The sequence below is a fragment of the Sarcophilus harrisii genome, chromosome 2, assembly GCF_902635505.1.
Source record: "Sarcophilus harrisii chromosome 2, mSarHar1.11, whole genome shotgun sequence".
Lineage (NCBI taxonomy): Eukaryota > Metazoa > Chordata > Mammalia > Dasyuromorphia > Dasyuridae > Sarcophilus > Sarcophilus harrisii.
The window spans coordinates 565,259,676-565,285,236 of record NC_045427.1 but is presented as its reverse complement, the minus strand read 5'-3'; the positions used below and the strand labels follow the sequence as shown (position 1 = coordinate 565,285,236).

Here is a 25,561-nt window from a genome sequence, read left to right as displayed (position 1 = left end):
TTTTTTGAACACATACCCCAATGAGTACATATTTACTTATGTCGTATATGCGTACTATTCTAAAAGTTAAATATTATCAAAACAGAAGTTTTTAAAAGAATGAAATAAGCATGAATATTTGATCAAAAGAAATTGACTGTAGTTTATTGAATAATTAGACCTATACTTAAAGCACTTTAGCAATTGAATAGGAATTGGATTAGAAGCAAAAAAACAAGAAGAAAAATTAGAAAGTTAGTGCAAAAATCAAGGTATGAGATGACGAGGAAATAAACTAGAGTGGTGGTTATGTGAATAGAGATAATGAGAGAGTGGTTGTGAAGACAAATAATAAGATTTGACAACTGAATGGACATAGAAGTAAGAAAAACAGAATAGAAAGATGATGTTGCCCTAATTAGAAATAAGTACACAAGGTGGTTTTAATGAGAAAGATTATATAATGAAATCTGCAAATTTGGAGTGCAGATTTGCAATCCATCCTTGCCATTCTATGAAATTCACTTTGTTCCATCTAAAATTAAAAGGGGAGAAGCATGGCTATTATTAATTAGTCACTACCTTTAAAAAAAAAAATCCAAGGAATACTTACTGTAAACAGAAGTAATGCAAGTGCTACACCCAAAGAAAGAACACTGGGAAATGAATGTAAACTGTTTGCATTTTGCTTTTTCTTCCCGGGTTATTTTTACCTTCTGAATCCAATTCTTCCTGTGCAACAAGAGAACTGTTCGGTTCTGCACACATATATTGTATCTAGGATATACTGTGATATATTTAACATGTATAGGACTGCTTGCCATCTGGGGGAAGGAGTGGAGGCAGGGAGGGAAAGTCAGAACAGAAGTGAGTGCAAGGGATAATGTTGCAAAAGATTACCCAGGAATGAGCTCTGTCAATAAAAAGTTATAATTAAGAAATTAAAAAAAACAAAACAAACTGGGAGAAAAAAAGTAATGTAAGTGAAAGAAATGGTTGTTTTTGTTTTTGCAGAGGTAGGGAGTTCTGGGGGAAGATTTTCTTAATGGCATCAGCAAAGCTTCTTCTTAGTGTCCAGATAGGGGGTAGTATAACTGGATTATAATTGTCTTTGAGAGACAACTCTGGCCACAAAGAGGCTGAGGAACTGGTTGGGAATGTGCACAAAGTGTGTGTGTGTGGGGGGGGGGGAGGGGAAGGGGGGAATAAAAAGAATGCTGGAGGATAGGATGGATATGATTGTTTTGGAAACAAGTGCAAGATCAGATATCATGGGAATGGTAGGATGTGATCCCTTGCCCTTCCCACTCTTTCGATTGATCACACATCCTTTCAAGTCAAAACTTGGTCACCCAAGAGATCCTGGATCCATTCTGAATTCCCCTATCTATATAGTGTGGCTTGAGGGCCAGTCAGGAAAATTCAGGTTCTAATCTCCCCTCAGACACCATCTGGCAATGATCACTTTCTCTCAGTGACCTAAGCAATAGTAAAATTATAAATTATAGAACACAGTCCTATGCATATCACTACTTCTTATTCAAATTATATCATAGATGCAAGGGGGAAAGCGTATGAATATATTTATAAATGAAACTCTCTTTTATGTCTATTTATGACCCATAATTTAAACTTCACACAGAGCCCCAAATTCTCCAAAAGGATTTGTTTTTATCCTAATGAAAGATATTCATATATGTATAGCTTTTTAAGATTAAAAGAAAATACTCAAGGTTTTTAGGTTTGGGTTCAACATTAACAAACTTTTATCACAACAGAACCCTTCTGACAATTCTAGATGGATCAACTAATATATTAACAAAATTCTGGAGATATTGTTTTGGGAATTATTTGATCCATCCATAAAAAGAAAAATATAAGATTTTCATAATAGCATCTGCAAAGCTTCCTCTATGAGTGTCCAGACATGGGGTAGTATAACTCAGTTATAATTGTCCTTGGGAGACAGAACTCTGGCCACAAAGGGGGTGAGAAACTTGTTGGGAAAATGCACAAAGGAAGGAGGGGGAAACTAAGAGAATGTTGGAGGATTTTTTTCTTTCAAAATTATTCTAGCTAAAGTCATGAAACTTTTCTGTTTGGAAAACAGAAACTCAATTGGAAAAATAAAAAAAGGAGCACATTTTAAACCTCAAATAATATACTGTATCACAGTATGTCTGATGAAAACACATTATTGCAAAATTCCTAGGCAGCTTGGTTGCCACAATGCTGGACCAGAAAGACCTCAGATAATTAATAGCTCTGTGACCCTGGTCACAGAGTCACTAAACTGTGTTGCTTCAATTTTCTCATCTATAAAATAGAATAATTATTGCAGCAACCTCCCAAGGTTATTGTGAAACAATATTTGGAAAGTATATTGCAAATCTTTTAAAAAGCACAATATAAATATCATTACTACCACTACTACTATCTTTTACAAGTCTTAAAGCACTATATAAAGGTTGATCATTACTACTACTATCACTCCCACCATGAATTCTAACATTAATTCCACTAGTTACAAAACATTGTGACCCAGCCTTATGTCATATTTGTTAATAAGGCATATTTAAATATGATTATTATTTGGGATTGAGACTTGAATAGGGTTCCAGAGCTAATAAGTATTTAAATGTTAAGTATCTAAGGTCATATTTGAACTCAGGTTCTCCTGACTTCAGGGCCAGTGCACTATCTACTGCTCCATTTAGCTGCCCCAATAAGGCATATTTGAAGCCAGGAACTTTGGTCAAATAAAACAAGCTTAGTACCATTACCTATATTTAAGTTCCTGGAAGTCCTAGTGAAGCCAAATCTAATACAATGTTGTTCTTCTCTCACCTAAATAGATATAAATTATTATCACTTTGGATTTTCTAGAAAATTTACTTTGTCAAGTAACTAAAACAATTTTAATTCTTTTGGCTCTTCCGATAATTTACTTACATGGATTTGTGCCATTTGATTTTAATGATTCCAAGGGCAAATCTACATTTAGCCAAAAACAGTGACTTTTAAACCAATGCTAAATGTATACATGAAGACAACTTAAAAGAACTTGTATTGGGTGATAGACAAGAAGTATTTTATGAAAAAGAGTAGACATTGAAACAGATGGAATTATAGAAAATTATAATCACATAAGTGAATTTTGAAGTTCTTGAGTTGCAGCGGTGGAAGATTAGGTGATGGTAAAATCAATGGTCTGAGCAATCCTATGTGGCTGGGCGATAGGTGTTGGGAATATAACAGATTGATGAATTAGGAGGCTAAGGTACATTATGTTGAACTCTTTTAATATGAGTGGAACTCCTACAAGACAACAACATATATTATTATTATTTTTAATAATGGCAGTTGGGGGGTTAGGTGACTTGCCCAGGATCTCACAGCTAGTAAGTGTTAAGTGTTTGAGCCCAAGTTTGAACTCAGGTCCTCCTGACTCCAGGGCTGGTGCTCTATCCACTGCTCCATCTAACTGCCCCACCTCGCATTTATTATTAATACAAGTAATATCGATGCAATGAATTTTATAACCCTTTACATACTACTTTGTAATTGTACAAAGAGGAAACTGAACTACAGAGACCGGAGTGACTTGGTGGGGGGTCACACAGACAGCACATGATAGAACTAGGATTTGAATTCAACTCTTCTGATTCTCAATAGAGACCTCTATTATACTATAATCTCTCATAGATGAAATAATGCAGCTGACTATAAAAACAAGAGTAATCGGTTCAGTATAGGTTCAGTATCATAACCTTTTTTTAAAATGTCTTTGGACACAGAATACTCTGTATTGATGACAAAGTATGATAAAGGCTAACCGTTGTTAACTGGTAGAGGGGAAGTAGAAATGAATCCTTTATATTTTTAGTAATAGGCAACCAGAACAAGGAGGGGAAAAAAATCTTTACTTGTTTAGAGTCAACCAATATTTATTAATCATCTAATATGTTGATAAACACTGAGGATACAAAGACAGGTGAAGAACCATAATCTGTGCTGTTAAGGAGTTCATAATATAAGAAGGAAGACAACATTAAACAACTATATGCAAACCATCTACACACAGGATAAATATACATGGTCTTCTATGACTTCTCATTGATAGAAAGATAATAAATCTCATTATCACTTCTGCCTAGGTAAGTTAAATTATCTAACTGTCTCTTCAGGAAAACCAAACTAGACCAAGATCAAGTATGAAAGGGTCATTCTTTCATCAGCTTTCAAATTGGAGAAGAGTAACACTCTAAAAATAAATTCTAGCCAAGTTACCTTAACCAAGGTTTCTTTGCTTCTTTGTTTCAATGTGTCCTTTGAAAAGGGTCCCAACAGATAGTATATTTATGCTTTAGATATAAAGGCAAACCACCTTTTCCTTTCATAGACAAATGTCTTAGGATGAAGAGATTGCACTAGGAATGCAAATAAATATTAGATTTTACAAGACAGATTTTTAGCACTTATCAGAAGCATATAAATGTATAGGAACAGATCCAAGTCTCATTGAAGTAATGTTTATCCTAGTCATTTTAGGAGCAAATTTACATCTGGAAATAGTGAAGAGAAAAGGCAGGCTCCTGCTGTTCTATAAAGGAAAGAAGACAAGGTGAAAAGAGTTCAGAGAAACATTTACAGTGAATTGATACTACATATAATGAAGCAAAGAAAAAAAGGGGGAGAAATTGCCAAAACATTTCCTTAAACTGCTCTAAGGAGATTTTTGCTATCCTTGATCATCCCATTGTTTTTGGAAAGGCTCTATCTACTGCCAAGAGCCCATTGCTTCTAACAGAATTAAAACATTGTACTCCAACAGTTGACAACTTCCTGGAGTCATGAGGCCCTCTTCTCAATTACCGTATATACACAGAGGAAGAACTTTCTTGATTTTGCCTTTTATTAGTCCATTCACAGGATTTTAGACAATAAAACCTCATTTTCATAGGGCACATTGGCAGTGTTCCAGTTGTAAATCACTATAATGTGTACTAGCCTTGTTCTGCAATAGATTCTTAGTATCTTGGAGCTGAAAAGGATCTTAGAAATTCTTTAGTTCACCTCTCTCAATTTAGAAATGAAGGACTTGATGTCCAGAGGAGAAAAGTAATCTAAGGCAGGTGATACTATAGACAGAAAACCTGGAATCAGAGTAGTCCAGAGTTTGAATTCTGACTCAGATGCTTACTACCCGTATGACTGGAGACAAATCACTCAACCTCTGCTTGTCTCAGTTTCCTCAACTGTAAAGTGGGTGCAATAATATGCGTATCTTGCATAGTTGTTATACGCTTCAAATGAGTTAAAACATGTAAAATACTCTGCAAACCATAAAGCACTATATAAATGTTTTGTGTTATTATCATTTTCATTATTATTACACAATTTGAAGTCATGATTTTGTTAAATATCTTTGCTGCTTAAAACAATTCACACATTCGGCAAATAGTTAATGAATTATTTGATGGTAATATAGAATGACAAGAAAAGCAGAAAAAAGTCACAATCTATCTGAAGGAAAGGAGAAATAGCTATAATACACTTACAAAACCCTAGATTTGGAGTCAGAAAACATGGGTTTTAATCCTCCTTCTGCCATTAATTCACTAGTGACCATCAATAAATAACCTCTATAGATATCATTTTTCTCATTTGTTAAATTACGGATCAGATGGATTCTGAGATCCCTTCTAGTGCTAAATTGGTCATCTTGTGATTTAACATCCTATGACGTTGGATAAGTCAACTTATGCCACTAAGGCCTTCTTTTCTGTATCTATAAGGGGTTTGAACTAAAATGATGTTGTGTTTTTTTTCCAGTGCTACTATTCTACAATCCCAGGTTGTCACTATTTTCTTAATCCTAGTTGTGATATTCTTCATTTTAGGAAGAAAATAGTGGGATTGTTTTGAGAATAGAAAAACAAATGAGCCATGCATAAGATGAAGCTATTAATGGCTTCATCATTCAAGACAGAGGTGAAGGAGGAAAAAGTGGCAGAAAGTACCTGAATAACAGCAGATAACGAAGAGGGGAGAAAAGAGAGTTTACAGAAGATGACCTCAATTCTTTTTCTTGTAAACTATGAGGCAGAGTTCTCAATTGAGAGAGTAGGGGTAGAGGGAACCATAGAAAGTTGAGAACGGATGAAAAATTTTCTAAGAGTCACTGTGGAGAGTGGGAGAGGGATGTTAAAGGAAGGTGTAGTAAGTCTTACTATTATCTTACTACTTACTACTAACAGGATTGAGGGCCCATTCAAGGTTATGAGGTGGAACTGATCTCACAAGGTACAAATTTTTATATGATAAAGAAATAGGGTTTCAAGAGAGGGGAACAGTGTAGTTCACTAAGGAAGGGGAGATGGGAGTAAGAGGAGAGATGGCTAGACAGCTAAGGAAAAAATTTAGAATCTTTAAAAGAAACAGCTAAGTTTACTGTGCTTTTATCTTGAGCAAATCCTCATGCTACAATGGTAAATACTTTACAACTACAAATATAAAGATAGCTTAAAATCTGTGTCATAAGGTATAACTACCACCTAGCACAATTGTAATTCTCTTGAAAATAGGAGAGTTTTGAAGTTGTTTTGCTTGCAAAGAATTATCCCAAAGATGGAACTGTTTCTGAAGGACATTAACTTACTACAATCTGTACTAAACAAGGAAAGAAGCACTTGGACCAAATGGAGAAAATAGCTATACGAAATGATTCAGTGTAAGAATGTTTATTTGCAACTTCCTACAGCAGAATGTTGCTACGGTCAATAAATAAATAAATAAACAAATAAACAAATAATGTTCTCTGAAAATATCTCAGTACATGTTATAGGAAGTTCTGTGCCAATTCAATTATGAAATTTACATAATGTCAAGTAGAAAGTATATCTGGAGAGGGAAGCCCACTTGCTAATCATCTGAATCTTAATGAGGAGCATATGACATTAAATAAACACCATTTTTATATGCAAAAATAGAAAAGATAAAAATGCAAGTTAGTCCCTAAAATAAAGTGGGCAAATTCAGGTCAAAAAATTATTCTAATACCTTCTCAATTTACTATTCCTTTGTGTTATTCTGCAAAAGATACATATGCTCCATTCACAAAGGCCTGCCCATGCCAAGCAACTACACTTCACAATAACTGAAAACTTCAGAATAATATGCTATTCTTCACATGTAACAATAAAGTTATTGATCTATAATCAAGAGAATTAGAACATTGAGTTACTTTCTAAAAATAGGAATTTGTATTCCCTATCTCTTAATCTCACATTAATAAGTTAGCTTTTATGAGCTGGGGTCCACCTACTAGAAATTCATAAGATGCAAGGACCAGTAACCAAAATTAGTACTTCTTAATTAAACAACAGGATTCTTTCTCAGAATTTCTTTACTATTCTGTAGTGCAGAAAGAAGTACAATCAATTGTCTATAAAAACAAATAAGCAAACAAACAAACAACAATATAATTCCTCTACTGCTGGCATCTCCAAGTAAATAATAGTATCTTATAGCACCATTTAAAATGAAATGTTTAGCTTTCCTAATGTTAAATACATATCCCTTCTCCTTTCCACCCCATTATTTAAAACCTGTAACAAAGCAAGCAAATTTACTGTGTGCTTTTACATTGAGCAAAATCCTCGTACTATATGGGTAATAAATGTTTCTCAATCTATCCAGTTTGTGAATCCTGATGATATCAAGTCAGTTAGTTAGAAATCTGTACCAATGTTTACCAAAATATAATAGGTGGTCCATTGCCAATTCCAAAAAAGTCACTCTGTACTTAATGATTGATAGTATCAGTTTGTATTAAGAGAGAAATAAGCAGATAGAAGATTCAAGGCATTTACTGACTCCTTAAATCTTTATGTCAACTAAACTTATTAATAGGAGTATGCTGTAAACAGACTTGCAAAATCACCTACTTAGTACTAGAGAAATGGGAAAGCAAAATACCTACTAACCCACAAAGTCAATGAGAAAAGTGACAAAAACCAAAAATAATGAAACAGTATTTTATCACAATGCTGCAGTTAGATACAATTCATTGTAATGTTTCAATAAGTACCTTTCCTTGAATTTTAAAAAAGATAACAACTTGGCAATATGGCCAAAGAAACAATACAGAATAGTTATTTTTTTTTAAAGTGAAACAGAAAAACAAGTTTCATTTTACATCCTTTTCTCCAGAAATTCTTAAAAGAGCTACATTTATGCCATCTTCGGAATTAAAAAGCTGTAATATTCATCAACAAATGCATAATATTCAAGCCCTGGTTAAAATCCATTGTTCAATGACAAACATAGTAAATCGATTAGATAAAGAATATTAGAATCATTGTGATTAAAATAATCACAAGAGACTTTAAAATAAAGTCTCTTATCAATTTATATTAAGAAAATTCTTCTTTAGTCCTAGGGAGACAAGCTAGGTCATACCCCTATATTTCTAAAAATATCTTCAACTCTCCCTATGCTTAATATCACTGAGGATAGGGCTCAATTAGTCCTTCACAGAAGAGTACCTAGAAAGAAAAAAAAAAGGCAAGTAAAAAGCATATTTTAAACACAGGTTATATAGAATTATCACTTGTTATTTTTGTGACTAAGTATAACTTTAAAATAAGGAATTAATGTACTAGAACTATTTATGATTTTGATTGCCTAAGAAAAGCACTAAACTATTTCCCCCCCACTTTTAATGATGATTTCACATTTGCTAAGTTGTTGCTTTTTGTGTAATTCACAACTTGGCTCTTCACTTTACCAGACATTTCAAGAAGTATAAGTACTCTTAATTCTAGTCATCATATGTCTAGAACTCATTCTGGTAAGTACAAATTAAAATTAAGCAGACAGCAATTCCATTTGGCACTAAATTAGATCCTAAAAATGAAGTAGGGTCTGGTCTATCCAATATCTGGCTAACAGCTCTACCAGAAAACTCAGGTGCTACCCAATTTAGAGCTGACCCTTCAGCCATTTCCCTAGAAATGCAAACTCCAAAGGCAGAAAGCTGACTGGGAGAATGAACAAAAAAAGAATCACACCATAAAGAGTTATGGAGATAGGGAAATAATTCAAATCCTGAAAAAATCAAGTATCTGCAAAACGCCTATAATCAAAACAAAAAAATTGTATTGGATACAATAAAAACAGTGTTTAAAAAGAACTTTTAAAAAGATTTTAAAATCCGAGAGTGCTAGAGGAAAAAAACGGAAGACAAATTAGAGCTATGAAAGAGAAATTTAGAAAATAAATTAACATACTGGGACAAGAAGGCAAAAATGTTACCCTAGAAAATAACTCTTTGAAAATTAGAATTGCCCAAATGGAAGCTAACAATCCATAGGACCAAAAAAAATAAATAAATAAATAATAATAATAATAATAATAATAAAAATAAAACAAAGTCAAAAGCCTAGGGAAAATACAGAAGAAAATATATGATAACTCGTAGCAAAAAACCCGAACAACCACCAAACTGATTTGAAAAAAAAAAGAAGAAGAATCAAAAAGGGATTAAGAATCAATGGACTGAGGAGGAGGAAAATCAAGACATCACATTTCAAGAGTTCTAGATCTCTTAGAACCAGGGGGCAAAGAAGAAATAGAACCCACTGGTTCTCTTTTAAATAGGCCAATGAAAACCCCTATGAATATTATAGCAAAAAAGCCAGTTTCCATGTCAAGGAGGAGAAAAATTATTCAAGGAAATGATTCACATATCCCATCAGAATTCTATCATCATTAGGAATGATAGAAGAATATATAGGACCTAGGAGTGATTCTATTATATTTTTGATTATCTTAATAGAAGAATGGTAAGGGAAGGAAAAAGGAATATATTAGAAAGAGAAAAAAAGGAAGAATGGGGGAAATTATTTCATAATTGAGATACCTAAGGAAAAGTCTATATAAATAAGGAAAAAGGGTACAGGATTACATTTCACTGCAAAGGCCAACTGAATGGAAAGCAGAAAAAAAGAAAGGAATAAGAGAAGATGGATTAAAGGACAAAGTGTTATCCAGTAACTAAAAGTCCTCTGGATATAGGAATCAACCCTCGGGGAGGTTAAATGATTTGCCCAATCACTTAGCACACAGACAGCTAATGACAGATACACAAATCCAAGTATCCTGATTTTGAGAGCAACACTCCTTTTGCTACTGATGGGCCTCATTTACTTTAGAAAACTAAGACTATTTCTTCAACATTCACTACTATCTAAAAACTTGCATACTTTAACCAAGGTTCAAGAAATGTAGAAATGGACGCACTTTATATTGTACTTATAACCCCAAAAAGAGAGCAAATTCTTCTACTTTTACGATGAAAGTCTAGTTTTGTAACTAATGCCAATGTTTGTTTGGTTTTTAATTCACATTCCCAAGATTTAAAAAACTTAATTGAATCTCTTTCAAATGTTCAAATGTCAATTATAGTTTGCAAGGACAAGATTCAGAGTTTTAGAGGTGGAAGAGATCTTTGCTTATTCTTATTCCTCTTTTCTCTTAAATTTTCTACCCTTTTCCCTGAGGTTTTGCTCTTTCATTTATGTCAGTTAGATAGAAATTCTTCAAATAAAGTGGCAGTGGTTTTCTGCCTCATTAGAAGTCTTCATAAAAGGCTAGATAATTATTTTTAGAGGATTTTGTAGAAGGAATTCCTATTATTGGTACTTATTGGTCAAAATGACCTCTAAGGGCCCCTTTTATGAAATAAAGATAAAGCTCTTATAGACTGAGAACAAAGTGTATTCTTACTAAATATTTTGTGAGTAAAGGAAATTTCCCATGGATAATTTTCATGTCAGAAGATCATCTTCAAAAGGGAATGTTTACATTAACAAAATACAATATATATGATTAGCTACTAATATGGGAGAGAAAATTAAAGTACCCAGACAATTAAAGATGATCTAATCCAACCTCATTTTTTAGATGAGGAAAACCAGATCTAAAAGTCAACTACACAAAGACTACAAAGTGAATTATCACACTCCTATTTCAGAAATCAGTTTTTAATATATTCCTACTATAGCCCTTCCTACTGTTTCTTAAAACTGCATTTTATATTGCCTTGGGGGGAGTTCTCTATCATCCCTTTTCACAACTATCCTATGAGCTGTCAACTAATATAATCTCAAGCAATCAGACTACTTAAATATGACTCCCTTGTTTCTTTAAGTCTTCTCAAAGACAATCTGGCCCCCAAGAAGATGGACTGCTAAAGAACACAAATCATAAAGGAAAGAAAAGTTAAATTGAATAATAATTTAATGGAAGAACATAAGCACAATTTCCTAAATGACTTTCTTTCCTCCTAATCTAAAAGTTCTTCCAGAGCAGTAATTAAAGTATTGCATTCGGAAGACCATGTAAGTTTCTTCTCTGTTTCCTGCTATCACCCCCATGTGCACACCCACTTCTGATATTAAAAACCCTAATCTTACGAATGTTCCTTCTATATGCATTAATATGACATTTGAGGTCAAAAGAAGCACTGCAACTTAACACTTGCTAGCTCTGACTTATGGAGGATTAAAAGTGTTAAGCTCTTAAAGGAAGCCTTTGAAGATCCTGATCCTAACATATACTTCCTCAGTTGAATCAAATAACCTTGAGAATATTTTTGATCAGAATTTTTTTTTTAATTTAATAGCCTTTTATTTACAGGTTATATGTATGGGTAACTTTACAGCATTGACAATTACCAAACCTCTTGTTCCAATTTTCCCCTCCTTCCCCTCCACCTCCTCCCCCAGTTGGCAGGATGACCAGTAGATGTTAAATATATTAAAATAGAAATTAGATACACAATAAGTATACATGACCAAACCCTTATTTTGCTGTACAAAAAGAATCAGTCTCTGAAATATTGTACAATTAGCCTGTAAAGGAAATAAAAAATGCAGGTGGGCAAAAATATAGCGATTAGGAATTCAATGTAATGGTTTTTAGTCATCTCCCAGAATTCTTTCGCTGGGTATAGCTGGTTCAGTTCATTACTGCTCCATTGGAACTGATTTGGTTGATCTCATTGCTGAGGATGGCCACGTCCATCAGAATTGGTCATCATATAGTACTGTTGTTGAAGTATATAATGATCTCTTGGCCCTGCTCGTTTCACTCAGCATCAGTTCGTGTAAGTCTCTTCAAGCCTTTCTGAAATCATCCTGTTGGTCATTTCTTACAGAACAATAATATTCCATAATATCCATATACCACAATTTATTCAGCCATTCTCCAATTGATGGGCATCCACTCAGTTTCCAGTTTCTGGCCACTACAAAGAGGGCTGCCACAAACATTTGTGCACATACAGGTCCCTTTCCCTTCTTTATGATCTCTTTGGGATATAAGCCCAGTAGTAACACTGCTGGATCAAAGGGTATGCACAGTTTGATAACTTTTTCAGCATAGTTCCAAACTGCTCTCCAGAATGGTTGAATGTAGTCACAGTTCCAGCAACAATGTATTAGTGTCCCTGTTTTCCCACATCCCTTCCAACATTCAGCATTATCTTTCCCTGTCATTCTAGCCAATCTGACAGGTGTGTAGTGGTGTCTCAGAGTTGTCTTAATTTGCATTTCTCTGATTAATGATGACTTGGAGAATATTACATTAATACCATATTTCTGTAGGCTTTAGGCATTTTACATTTGAGGTCAAAAGAAGCACTGCAACTTAACACTTGCTAGCTCTGACTTATGGAGGATTAAAAGTATTAAGCTCTTAAAGGGAGTCTTGGAAGATCCTGATCCTAACATATACTTCCTCAGTTGAATCAAATAACCTTGAGAATATTTTTAATCAGAATATTACATTAATACCATATTTCTGTAGGCTTTAGGCATTTCAGAAGATCAGAAGTGGAAAGCATGTCAATAGTATTATATTAAATAGGAAAAATAAATACTTTCTTTATACCCTTATAAATATGGCTCTTATCAAGGAACTTCATAGAAACGCTGCAGGCAGTGAGAGATTCAAGGGTATACACCATGCCCCTATGCTACTGAAAACTCCAGCAATTTTACAAACTTACTGCTTCAACATTGTTGAAATTCCAGCTCCTTTAGTAGGGCAACCAACAAACATCAGAAACAATATACTTGAACAATATCTCTTACTTTCATATAATTCCTACTCTGAGAAAATGAATTTAAATGAATAACCCTAAATTTAACTTCATGTTTGGGCTCAATTCAAATTCCTCTACTTACTAAAAATGTGTATAAATATGAAACAGAAGTTATCGTAGCACAATTAGAAAGTAGACAAAATCATTTCCTATTAAGTAAACATCAAAAAACAAACAACACTGTCAAAGTGTTCAACTGGGTACTTCTAGTACTTTTTACTTGTTAGACAATTTTGGAAGTTAAATTCTTGTACTTCAGACCCCCTTTTCAGTAAGTTATTGCTTGAATGCAATGGACATATCATATTTATATGCAAATCTCATTTCTATCATGCTTGAAGGTTTATAAAACATATCTTACAACAGCCCCGTCAGATAAAAACATCTGTATTACCTATCCCCATTTAAAAAATGAGGCAATTCAGAAGTAATATCATTCTCCCCCTCAGCTCTATGGCCATGATCACTAGTAAGCAGCAGACTTATCCCATTTCCAACCCATGTCTTCTAATGTGCTTTAAAAGAAAAAAAAAAAAAAAAAAAACTACAATACACTAAAGTAAATATCACAGTAGCATTTGAGTACTCTTAGCAAGGCCTGAAAACTGTACCCTGTGTTACTGTCTACTGCGGGTTTTAAGTTTTCACTATATTACATATAATTTTATTCATTCACATGAAATGTGAATTCATCACAATTCATCACATGAATTCCTATTTGGCATTCATCTCATTTTTTTTTTCAACCTTATTTCTCAAAAGTATTAAGTGAACTTACTTCCTACAGAACTTTTTATACTTAAATGCCAATTTTCCTCTTCTGCCAAACTTCAAGGATTCATTTACTACTTCATTAAAGTGGAAATATGCTTTTCAACAATGAAGCTTGCAAGGCTTTTTCATGCCTTAGTAAATAAATGGTCTCTTCATGAATTTTTATCCCTGAAAAATAATTCATTTCTTGATGACCATCCTTGTAGATTACATCAGGAGTACAAAATCTGCCAGATCCTAACAATATAGAAAGGCTTTAAATCACTGATATTATTTGAATTGGCTATCAGAAAATCTGAGTTCAAATTTTGAGTTAATTACCACTGTTTGTCCTTGGATAAGTCACTTATTCTGTGGACCTCAATTTTATTCTTTCCAAAAAAATAGTGTTATACACATGCACCTTTCTGTAGCAGCAAGGAACTGGAAAATAAGTAGATACCCATCAGTTGGAGAAGGGCTGAATAAATTATAATATATGAATGTTGTGGAATATTACTATTCTGTAAGAAATGATCTGCAGGATGATTTCAGAAAAGCCTGGAGAGAGTTACATGAACTAATGCTGAATGAGGTGAATAGAACCAAGAGAACATCGTACACAGCAACAACAAGATTATATGATGATCAATTCTCTCATAGACATGGCTATTCTCAACAATGAGGGATTATTAAGGTCAATTCCAATAGATTTGTGATGGAGAGAGCCATCTCCATCCAGAGAGAAGATTATGCGGACTGAATGTGGATAACAACATAGTATTTTCATCTTTTTTGTTGTTGTTAGCTTGATTTTTGCTTTCTTTCTCATTTTTCCTTTTTGATCTGATTTTTCTTGTGTAGCATGATAATTGTAGAAATATGCATATAAGAATTGCACATGTTTAACATATATTGAATTATTTGCTATCTAGGGGAGGGGATGACAGAGTGACAGGAAGGAGAAAAAAAAATTGGAACATAAGGTTTTGAAAGGGTGAATGTTAAAAACTATCTTTGTATATCGTTGTATATTTTGAAAATAAAAAACTATTATTAAAAAAAAAAAAGTAGGATTAGAAGAGCTGACCTCTTAAGGTTCTTTCCATCTCTAGCACTTTATAAGTCCATGAAGATAGAATACATTATGACATTTGGTTGCATTTTTAACAGTTATAATTGTTGTGGATATTATAGACTAATAGGTATATAATAAAAAGTATAACTTTCACATTAGATTCTATAGTTAATATTTTGTATTTATGGAGCATGATGTGCACAAGCTATGGCTATTACGTTTTCTCTGGATTCAGACTTTAACCAAAAATTCTTTATCTGAATAACGTTAATTGCACTAAAAGATCCTCTCAGCTATGTGTTATATATTTGCAGTACAGTAACCTGAAAATTATATTTAATTTCAATGATATTATAATTCATCATCAGTAGTGCTGTACTAGAACACATTGTAGTCTGGACTGTGGATTAGTTCAGTCATTTTGGAAAACTATATGACAATTTAGAACAAAGATCAGAAACTTTAGCGAACCTTTCAATCAAACTGGGGAATCTATAGGAACTCCTGATATGAGAACTCCTTTAACTAGTTTCATATCAAAACCAGGTTATGACTTTATATAAAATAAGGAGTTATTTGACTAAAGAAGTAAGAGATTATATGACTTATTCAGAGTCACACTGCTAGTGGAAGGGGCAGAAGGTAAATTCAGATCTTTTTGATCCCCGAGTCTAGCACTTTATTCCATTCAGATATAACTTAAGAATAATAAATACTATAAAAGGAGAACAAGTATATATCTCCACAGAAAAATATTCATTGCATAGTTGTTCTGTTTGTAATAGAAAAAAAAATGAACAGTTAACAGTATATATTAATGGTTTGATAAAAATATTTAAACCTATAATACCTATATGAAGTGATGGTAACAACAACTAAAAAAAAAAAAAAAAAATCAAAACCAAGTCAGAGGTAGCTGAATATCAGCCAGACACAGATGGAGACATTTGGGGGAGGAGGGGGTAAATGTGTATAATTCATTGATTCTCCTGTTAGATGCTAAGGGACTTGTGCAAGATTTCACTCATTATTTTATGTTTATTTTGTTGATAATTAAGTTTACAATAAAAATGTCTAACTATGCTTAATTTAGTTTATAATTAATTTGTTCTATATGCCAATTATTCTGTTGAGACAGCAACACATTGAAATTTGTACTATTATCAATTATTCCAAAGAATTTAAATGGTTTAGAATGCAAACATTAAAGTATATTGCTTTGTTTTCATGTTAAAATATTAAAAAAAATAGGAAGCAAATAAAATTATATAAAAAATTTTAAGAAAATGAAATCTTTTGCTAATGGGTCACTAGCAACTGGAAGTTTCATACACCAAATCAATGAAGAAATAAACCAACAACATGATATTAGTATGTGCTTTAAAATGTCTTGATTCAGTGGGTGGAACACTGAACCTAGAATCAGAAGGACCCGATTCAAGTCCAGTTTAAGATACTTACTACCTATGTGACTCTGGGCAAGACACTTAATGCCACCATTGATCTAAAAAAAAAAAAAAAAGGTGTCCTGAGGCTGAGGACACTGTATCCACTGGGTCTAGGTATAACATAGTTCTGAATGCTTTAATATCATCATCATTAAAATGTTGAACATGCTCAAAATTAAACTCTTCCTTCCATTATTCTATCTACACAGAGGTTGGCTCTATCAAAACATTTCCCTAAATCAGAGATTTAGTTTCCACCTAATATAAAAAAGCTATTAATGCCTGACCACAGAAATCACTTATATGTTGTAAAGGGAATTCTTACCTTGAATCAGGGTTGGATTAGATAAACTAACAATCCAAGTCCTCTGAGTAGAGGATAGGAGTCTTTTGCCTATGACAAAAAAAAAAAAGCTTTTCTTTGATTTTTAGTACTTTCTATTATGCCTATGAATACTTGGGATATAGCCTCTTTATCTCATAGGTAGCACGATACCTTTCCTTTAAAAAACATGCTATCATTGATTACTATACATCAAACTGATAGGTTGATTCTATTGTTTCCCAGAATTCCACACCCATTCTATATCGCTTCAAGTCATTTCAGTGTGATCTAAAGACTTTTCTTCTGCTTACACTACCTTTCACTGCCCCTTGGGAGTGCTCAGAGCCCAGCAGTCCCTCTTAAGGTAGAAGAAAAATGGCAAGTAACAAATAGCGTTGAGAACAGTAGCCTGGCTACATTTTGAAATCTATGCTCTACTTTTCTATTCAGTCTTGTTTGTCTTTTTGACTCACAAAACCATTTGTGTCAGATATGAAACTCACCACAGTTAGCAAAACACAAAAGCTGGGTGGTCACCACTTGTTAGAGAGCTTTAGTTTAGTCAGGGACATTGTTAGATGCATGTCATAGTCTATTAATGTCACAAAAGACACTATGGTTTTGATTATTATTTGATAATTTAATCCAGTGAACTGGCACTCATCCACATCTCATATTCTTCAGGGCTAAATTTTGTAGGAACAAGTAGTTAAAATTTTAACTACTAATTTTAACTAGCAACTAGGTAGAAAACAGGAATTCCCCCCTTCCCCCAATTTTCTTTAGCAAATCAATCATTTCTGTTTAAAACATACATACTATCAAGATACTCAGGGCAGTAAATATTTTTGCATGTATTACATTTTCTTAGTAATATGTCCCTAATTTATATTCAAGAACACAATAAAAAACACCTTTCAAAGCTGGCTGGTTCCATTTTTTTACAAAATTATCTTACTAAAAAATCCTCCAACAAATTATTTAACATCATTAGATAATTGAGTACATTAGTTAACAAAAACCCTCTCCAACAGGAATATAAATGTAAAATATAACAGGCCAAACAGAGTAAGGAAGACCAGCGTTCAAGTTGTAAAGCTGCAGAGAAAGTTACTTAACCTATCAATGCCCCAGGCAACTCTTTAAGATTCTCAATTAGGTTAGCAGCCAAACTGACCTGCAAGAGGGAGTTTCCACACAGATGAAATAAGAGATCCTTCCTCCCCCCCTCCATTCAAAACATAAACTGAAGAAAAAAAAAAAATCAAAATGAAGAAAGCCCCTTATATGAGGGGCTGTGCTTAATAAATAACACATTTTTAATATTTGGGAAATAATTTAAATGTATTATCCCATGTATACGTCACACAACACCATGAGACAGAAGTGTCACTATCCTCGATTTAACAAATTATTGAACTGCTCTTAAATCACAAAACTAGCAAATGGGAGACCCAAACTCAAATTTGCTCAGCTCCAGTCCAGGGCATTCTATTCTATAGGATGCTTTGCTTAGAAGTTAACAGAATCAAATCTTCAGAAAGCTGGAAAAAAATTTTTTTTAAAGAAATTAACTGATCTCTCTGATTATCTACTACACACTTTAACATTCACTAGCTTTAACAAGAAAAAAATGAATTTTCTATCACTTCAAAACCTTGTTCCAAACGTTTCTACTGAAGTTGTGAAAGTAAACTGGATCTCAAGTAAGAATAAATTGATATGGGTTCTCAGGCTATCATCTAATCTTCAAAAGCGTACTCTGCTCCGAGTGAGAAAACATTTTTTGCTTTTTCCATAATTCAGAATGCTACACAAGAAGTTGGCTCAAGTCAAATGGAGTTCCGAAATTGAGTAGGGGAAATCTCACGCCAACATTAAAGAACCTACCAATAAATGCAACTAATTTTAAATGATTACAGAGCATAGCAACTACACCTATTGGAATGGACCTCGCAAGCTCACAAGTGGCGAAATTCTGCCAAATCCTTTCAATTTCATCAATCCTGAGAACTCTTGGCCGCGGAAGATCTTCAACAATTCGATCAGAAATTAGAAATTTTACTTACACATTTTCCAAAGGTGACCTACTTAAAAACAAATCTCTGCACCCACATATCTCACCTGAGGTCATTTCAGACATTTTAATTAGGGAAGCCCAATTTGCCCTAGTTGTCCACAGCCTCGCTTGGGATTATAAACCCTCTTAACTTCAAAGAGCTTGCCCACCCTCAGGAATACAAGTAAACCCTCTTCCATGTCATCCGCGGGCAGAAAGCACAGCCTAACTTGGGGCGTCTGAGGGAAAGGGCTTTTTCTCATTTTAAATGCCTCCGGAGAAAATCAAAAAGCAGAAAACGTCAGTGTTCTCCCTGCACACCTACCCCGGTTCGTTTTCTTTTCGAAAAGGAACTTTTTCCAGGAATTGATCCTCTCCCCTAAAACCTCGCCCCCTCCCACACGGACTAATAGGGTTCGAGTCTTTTCCAGGCCCAGCAAGTAGAAAGCTTCGGACCCTCCCCCCGCCCCCCCAGCCTCTCCGAGGGAGGGGGAAGAAGTATGTCATTAAAGCTGCAGATCAGCTTTGGAAGATCACCCCGCCGCGGGGGGGCACCAGAAGTACGCGCGAACCAGCCGGGGATCCCCTTCCCACGCTGCCCCCCACCGGGACCTCCCCCTCCGCAGTTCGGGTACTCGGGTTCTCGCGCCAGACCCAGCAGACTTTTCCCCTCCCCCGGATCGGCATCTCCCCCCGGCCCCCCCCGCGAGGAGGGGTAACTTACCTGAGGCCGTACGGGGGCGACCAATAGGAAGCCAGCGCCGCGGCGCTCGCCCCTCGCTCGCGGCCCGACCCCCTGGCAGAGATTCACCCTCACCCTTTCCCCGCCACTCTCCCGCCCCAGCCAACCGCGGCGCGGGAAGCAGGGCGAGGGCGCCTCCTCCCCCGGCGCTCCTCACCGCATTACCTCGGGGTGCACCGCCGGCTTTGTGCTTCCCTCCCAGCGCCTCGGGTGCGGGCTGCTGAGGCTGCTGCAGCCGCCTGATGTGCTGCTGCCGCTGCCGCTGCCGCCGCCGCCGCCGCCCCTCCTCCCGGGAGGGCAGAAGAGGGAGGGAGGGAGGGAGAAGAGGGGAGGGGCTAGAGGAGCGAACGAGCGCGCGCGCGCGGGGGGGGCGCAAAGCCTTCACCAGCAGGAAGCGGCGACACCTGGGCCGCAGCAGCCGCCTCTTCCCCTCCTCCTTCTTCTTGTGATGGTTTGTTTTTTTAAAGCCCTCCCTTCCCCTCCTCTCACCCCCTTTTCTAGGCGACCGTTGAGGACGGCTCAGTGGCGGGACCGGCCCCCTCGGCCTGGCCCCGCCTCCCTCGGCCCGCCCAGGACACGCCCCTTTCTGCGTCTGCACTCCGGGCGGGGAGGGGGTGTGCGGCGGCGGAGCCCCCTCCTCTTCCTTCTCTCTTCCTCCCTGTCCCCCTCTCTTCCCTCCCCTCCGCGTCCGTCGGGCGTGCGTCCGCCTGTTTGTACTTGGAGCGGAGGCGGCCTCTGGGATGGGGGTTGGGGCGGGGACAAGCCGGCCGGAGAGGCTGCGGCAGCCCTGGGCGCCCCCTCCTGTCCAGAGAGCCGGGACGCCTGCTCTGCCATCCCATCCCCTCTGGGAGGGCCACCGGAGGGGCAAACCGAATGCGGGGAGACAGGGACACCGAAAGACCTCCCATCCGGGCCCTCACGCGCCCCTCCCGCTGGCTCTGCTGCCCGCCAAACGTGAGCAGGCATCGGGCCCCGGTCCTGGCCACGCGCGTGGAGTCACGCAGCGGCGGCGCTCACTGCAGTCCTTCCCCCAGGGTCTGGGGGTAGGGGCGTCAGCGCACGCAGAGAGAGACGGGCGGGCGATAGAGGCGGAGACAGGGCCTCCCCGTTCTCGGATCTGCCCACTTCTCTGCCTGACGCGGAGCATCTGGGGTACATGTCTGCCTCGGAGGTGCCCTCTTCCTCTCCCGGGCAAGTTAAAAAAGCTCCCCATGGAAGGGAGCGAACTGAGGCAGCAGTGCTACCTTTGAAAACACACCTTGCGCCAGCCAAACTTTATCACCTCGGGGTGGTCCCAAACAGTAATTTCAGAGGGGTTACTCCAAACGTGATACTCGGTCATCCGTCTCAGACAGGGCACGTTTTCCTCATAACCCTGTCCTTGCTGCAGAATTCCCATCGATGCACAACATGTATCGCACACCCCCAGACCTGCACGTCCCTCACAAGCACAAGTCTTCCACAGGCACAAATAGATGTCCCCCACGCCCACCAAGAGGCACGCCCCTCCCTAGCTCCTTTCTGGTTGTTCTTATTCCTCCTCGGGTCATCTCCACCGAACGTATACTATGCAAACTTCATTCCCACTCATCTCCCTTAGCTCCCGTAGGGAAGGTGACAATTCACTTTCCCTCCTCTCTAGCAAAACCTCCTCACTTCCACTGTGCCCCTCCTTCCTCTCCCGGTATATTTCACACCATCCCCCTCATCAACTTCATCTCCTCCCTCTAAAAATGTGCTAATTAAGATGTAGTACCTTCTTCTTTCCAACATTTGAAGTGTGGAAAATGAAGCTTGTCGGCACAAGAAAGGATTCATTTTATCCTTCTCATTTTCTGACTTCCCTGGATTAGGACTTTAAGAGTTTAACTCTGCCATAATTTTCCATCTGCTTAAAACATACTGGATATATACCATGCCTCCATTATTATTTTAAATACTCTTAAAATGATTACGAGAGCTGTATGTTCTAAAATACAAAGATTTGGAATATGCATATTTTATTTTAAATGTGCAGTGGTTAGAAGGGAGAAATACTGGGAGGGGCTTGAAATTTTCTTGCATTTAAAAAGCAAAAAATGAAAAGCTTTGCATGCTACAGGGTCGGCCTTTTAAAAAAGATGAATGTCATAAAAAGTACTTCTAGTACAGCTACAATGTAATGATTTTCAAAATACAGGGTTCATTTACAAGACACATTATAAACCCCAAAAGGAAACCGATTAGCATGATCCATTTTTAAAATGTCTGTTTAGCAGTCTTTCCCATTAACATCACACTTCACACAATTACTAGGGAAGGAATGAAAGATCTGCTTACCCAATCTCCGTTCAAGGCTGTAACGTCCACTGTGTAGATAGCCCACTGTGTAGGTTCATATGGATGGATGTCTTTCCTTCTTTAGGTGTGGATCCTGCAGTGCTGCACAGAAACACACTGCAGCTCCAGCACTAGTCGCAGCAGCAGCAGGAACAGCAGCAGCAGCAGCAGCAATTCCTCCAATACTGCCTATAGTAAAGCTTGCTACTTAGCAGAGACTCTACAATTACCATTGGAGCTCACTGGAGAAAAGAAGAGTTTGTCTTAAAGCTATGACTATTTTTTCCCTCCAATGTTGCCTCATAAGATGTGGAAAGGGTGGATTTGCAGATTTTTTTGGAGTGAGGAAAAGCAGTACAGCTGTAGGAGGTCAAGGTTAAAATTAACAAGAGTGATTGAGGCTACAATTTAGCATGACTCAAAGAAACACTGGAAACATTAGTTTTTAAGTGTCCTGCTAATTTAAAACACTGAGGGGGCAGGGTGAGATAATAAAGACATGCTCTGCAATTGCTGTATATTCTGGGCTAATATTTAATTTCCTATCATTACTCTATAATGATGTATGCATAAAATAAACCTATATAAGATGAAGTAGATGAATGTAGTCATAAAACTCCCATTCATGCATTTGGCAGCAATGGATAAGTCCTATCAACACACATTTGTAAGCTTATTCTAGGCATTGAGTGAATGACAATATTAGGAAATATTGATAATTTCAATTTCTATTCAGTGTTTTTGTAACTATGAACATAAAATGATATGTAGAATAACAATGGAAAGAAATATATGTTAATATAGAAAAAAATAGTTATGAACTGCTGAAGGATTATATTTTTGTAGCAATTCTAAATATATTCAAACTTAAATAAAACAAGACCAAATCTCATAGCTATATTAACTTGCTTTTAATGAAGGTGATGCTACTATTTAGGCAGTTAATGTATACTTGATGATGTACACAACTTTAATGTGTATATTTTTTCCAGGGTGTCCTTTAGAATCTATATTTTATCTTTTAAATTTTGTCCTTCATGGTCTTTTCAATAATAAGATGATTGAGGCCAGTTCCAATGATCTTGTGAAGAGAGTTATCTACACCCAGAGAGAGGGCTGTAGGAACGGAGTATGGATCACAACATAGCATTTTCATTCTTTTTGTTGTTGTTTGCTTGCATTTTGTTTTCTCTTTTTTTTTCCTTTTTGATCTGATTTTTCTTGTTTAGCAAGATAATTGTATAAATGTGTATACATATATCGGATTTAACATATATTTTTAACATGTTTAACATTGGGGAGGGAGTAGAAGGAAGGGCAGAAAATTTGGAACACAAGGTTTTTCAGGGTCATGGTTAAAAAATTAACCATGAATGTTTCAAAAATAAAAAACTTTAATATAAATAAATAAAATTTAAAAATATTTGTCCTTACCACTCTACTGAGACAGGTTTATTATTTAACTTCTAATATAACTTTCAAATGGTAAATAAAGGATAAGATAAGAGGATTAAAATTTAAAGGTAGAACTTCAGATTATTAATCTTTACTACTGACATATTATGCAACCTACTGTTAATGAACTATGTGCCTTGGATAAATCATTTTTATTTTTATGAGTCTTCAGGTTCCTCCTCTGTAAAAAGAAGTGGTTGCAATAGATTACCTTCTCTTCAAGATCAAAAAAAAAAAAATTATCTTTTTTAATAATTTATGGATATCCAAACTCTGGGCTAACATTGATTGGATTTTATCCTAGGGGCTACACTAAAATATTAAACATCCCTTTGGCTCATTTGACCTGATCATGGTTTTTATTTTTTCTGGGAAAATCTCCAAATATAATTCATGTCTTAATTTACATAAATGTGGCTAGTAGCATCCTAAACTCTTACAGAAGTATCTATATTAGCTACAAGAAAACCCTTATTCTACCCCACCAAAAAATGCAGAAGATGCATAGGGTTCACAAGAGCCCATAAATAAATATAGGAAACATTTTCAAAGGCTCACAATAGCCCACAAGCAAATTCTCCATTCTTTGATGGGTCTTTTTTTCACCAGGGCTGGGAAGTTCTTCTTACTCAATTCTATTCCATGATTTGGACTCTTTTCAGAAAGACACTAAAGAAGATTGATGACAAGTAATATCCTGATATTTTGACAAATTTCTTCATTCTCAGTCCCTTTTCAAGTTTCAGTGACACGCTTTAGTCTGTACTCTTACCCCCAAAGCAATTAAATTTTCAGGCTCTTGGACCTTTCTCATAAGACATCTTTTGCCCAAGTAACTGGAGACTGTAAGGGGAAGGAAAGTTCAGGTTTTCTGCTCTTCCATATCATGGCTTTCCCCCTTTATAGACCTATACCTGCAATGCCCACCCCAGAGGTGGTCGTCTTATCTTTTCAAGAGGCATATTGTTAAGGCAGCTCTCTCAGCTCTTTTTTTTTTTTTTTTTTTTTGACCCTCAAAAGCCATTATTGTCCAAGAAATCTTCCTTCTTTATTGAAAGGGCTAAATTATAGGATTAACCTACTTCCCTGACAAGACAGTTTCAAAAATGATATTGCCCATGAATTCCCCTTTAGGGCTATATGTAGATCTATGATATTCCAACCCAAGCTGATGCTATCTTAAGTCAGGAAAATTTACTCTCAGGAATTCTGTTTCCATGTATTTTTGCCCTGAGGTAGTCATTGACGATTCTTGGGTGAAGAAGTAAAAAAGGAATGAACACCCTTCATTTCACTTTTAAAGGTCACCATAAAAGACGACTCCTTCCAACAGAATCTGTTGTCCCAACATTTTCCTGGAGTTAGCCTCAATCATAAAATCCCTTCCCCCAAGCTCCAATGGACAGCTCCAAATCAACCAATTTTTTTTCTGTATGGATAGTCTTAATCAATGAAACCAGATTAGGAGTTTTCTTTTGCCCTCCTAATAAAGTGCTAATAGACATATCTATATCCTGTACAAAAAAAGACAAAGATGGCAAATAATTAACAAAAGTAGAAGAGATTAACAGGAACAGTGAAAACATATAGAAAAACTATGCAAGAAAGATCTTAATATCAATGATAACCATGATGATGTGTTTTTGATCTAGAGCCAGATATCCCGGAGAATGAAGTCAACTGGATATATTAGGATACATTACTAATAATAAGACTAGTTGAAGAAACAGAATCCCACTTAAGCTGTTTAAAATACTAAAAGATGGTGGTGTTAAAGGACTATATTCAATATGCCAGCAAATCTGGAAAACTCAATAGTGGCCATTGAATTAGAAAGATCGATTTACATCCCAATCCTAAAGAGCAAAAATTACTGAATGTTCAATTTACTAAACAATTGCACTGATTTCACATGCTATCAATATTATGTTTAAGATTGCTAGAGCTAAGCTTCAAGCTGGTTTTTGAAGAGGCAGATAAACAAGAGACCAAATTGCCAGCATTTGCTGGATTATGGAGAAAGCAAAGAAGTTTCAGAAAAACATCTACTTCTACTTCATTGACTATACCAGAGCCTTTGACTGTGTGGATCAAACAGAATGTGGCAAGTGCTCAAAGAGATGGAAGTACCATCTCATCTTAACTTGTGTCCTAAGGAAGCTATATATGCAGGCTAAAAAACAACAACAGCTAGAACCAAACATAAAGCAATTGATTGGGTTTAAGACATGA

The 25,561-nt window shown here is 36.3% G+C and overlaps 1 protein-coding gene across 7 annotated transcripts in view; it reads right to left on the bottom strand.

Moving 5' to 3' along the window:
* ADD3 (adducin 3) overlaps nucleotides 1–21,966 on the bottom strand; it is a 149,825-nt gene extending 127,859 nt beyond the window's left edge. For 4 of the 7 annotated variants that reach the window (XM_031955822.1, XM_031955820.1, XM_031955824.1 and 1 more), the window contains exon 1: nucleotides 19,721–19,833. The gene's annotated coding sequence lies outside the window, so the exon portion shown is untranslated. Of the gene's footprint in view, nucleotides 1–19,720; nucleotides 19,834–21,874 lie in introns of those variants that run through there. The other 3 variants (XM_023495996.2, XM_031955821.1, XM_031955825.1) reach the window with 2 other exon arrangements.
* Nucleotides 21,967–25,561: the final 3,595 nt, after the last annotated feature.